At 39.4% G+C, this 1,644-nt stretch overlaps 1 long non-coding RNA gene across 1 annotated transcript; it reads left to right on the top strand.

The window, feature by feature from the left end:
- Positions 1–256: 256 nt before the first annotated feature.
- On the top strand, positions 257–867 carry LOC123270788. Its single transcript, XR_006510701.1, has 2 exons — positions 257–429; positions 561–867. It is a non-coding gene; the product is annotated as an uncharacterized LOC123270788 (long non-coding RNA).
- Positions 868–1,644: the final 777 nt, after the last annotated feature.

Genomic DNA, 1,644 nt, shown 5'->3' with positions numbered 1-1,644 from the left:
AACTCTCGACGGTAATCGTTATACTTTAAAGTCTTTAATGGGTAATAGAACATATAAATACTGTCACGAAAACCTGAGAAAAATGCCTGAGTCCCATATTCCTAGTGAGTTGGATGCCTCTGATGATCAAGAAGTTGTTGATCAGGAGAGCAATGAAGACTCTGAGACAGAGTCAGAAACCACCAGGGGAGAGACTCAGCACTAATGGTAGATGTAAGGTCGCACCACTTGCTCCAAGCTGTAGGTCGTATAAGCAAATCTAGAGTGATTTGGCTAGGGTACGACGGGCCAGTTGGTGAAGTGGCGGGGACCAAAGAAATCTGTTGGCCGCACTACTTGCGCCAGTCTGTAGTCGTAACTGCAAACTCAGGGTAGTTTGAATCAATTTTGTTTATCAAGATTGTCAGGGCGCGAGGGCCAGCTGGTGAGGTGGCGGGGGCCAAAGATGAAGTTCTAGGCTGCACTATCTGCGCCAGTCTGTAGTCGCAACTGCAAACTCAGGGTAGTTTGAATCAATTTTGTTTATCAAGATTGTCAGGGCGCGAGGGCCAGCTGGTGAGATGGCGGGGGCCAGAGATGTTGTAAGCTGCACTACATGTGTCATATGTGGTTGACAATGTGGCGGGGGCTTAAGGTGTACATAGTTGAATACTATGGTGATACACAAGTTTTCTGTATATGGTATACAGTAGCAAACCATTTTGAGTGTTAGAGGTCTATACCTGTGGTGGATATGGCTTGTATTCAGTGTGAACGGAATGGTGGAAAGGTATTCTCAAGGAAACGCGTAGCGTAATAAAGGTGGTCGAACGTTTTTGTCATTCTGATGAATCTCTGGACATAAGCTTTAAAAAAAAAAAAAAAGATTGACACGGTTTGTAATAACATGTTTACAGATGCACCCGAGGACGTGTGATCGTCAGGTTGGCCGTGTCGGAGATAATATCGAGCTGGGTTTTCCTAGAGATAGGGAAATTCCCAATATTTTAGTTTGTCTGTTAGTTTCAAGCAAAATTGTAAAGCATAGAATATTTAATAATTATTTATAACTTAAGCCGATTATAATTTTTATGGTTATGGCGATGGGCTTGAGTCCGGAGTGACAATGGTCACCAAACGTAGCCGAGGTCACAGGATAGAAGTAATAAGTATACAGTTAAAGATATCGACAGACAATGAGGGCTGTCGAAATATTTTTTGAGAGAAGAAGTACTTAGGGTACTGAGACGAGTAGTTCTCGTTGAGCATTGATCAAGTAAAGACCGCATACATCCTGCTGACCCCGGATTCGTTCTCGGTCTCATTCCCCAGCGCTTTTACCTTGTATATTAATTATATTTGGATAATTAATCGTAGTATTGTTTATACAAGTTAGCGTATATTTTAATTATTCTAAATTAATAAATAATTGAATAACCAAATCCAATGGACTGTATTAACGCCCCTAATAATGCTTTTCCGACATATATATATATATATATATATATATATATATATATATATATATATATATATATATATATATATAAATACATACATATATAAACTTTTGAACCATATGCATTTTCTGAATCCGCTTGACGAGCTGAGTCGAAATATAGCAAAATTTTTCAAAAGTTCCGTCATGAGGACCAATGCAATAGT

Source organism: Cotesia glomerata, linkage group LG8, assembly GCF_020080835.1.
Source record: "Cotesia glomerata isolate CgM1 linkage group LG8, MPM_Cglom_v2.3, whole genome shotgun sequence".
NCBI lineage: Eukaryota > Metazoa > Arthropoda > Insecta > Hymenoptera > Braconidae > Cotesia > Cotesia glomerata.
Note: the sequence above shows the minus strand (reverse complement) of the source record. Positions and strands in the feature narration are given on the sequence as shown.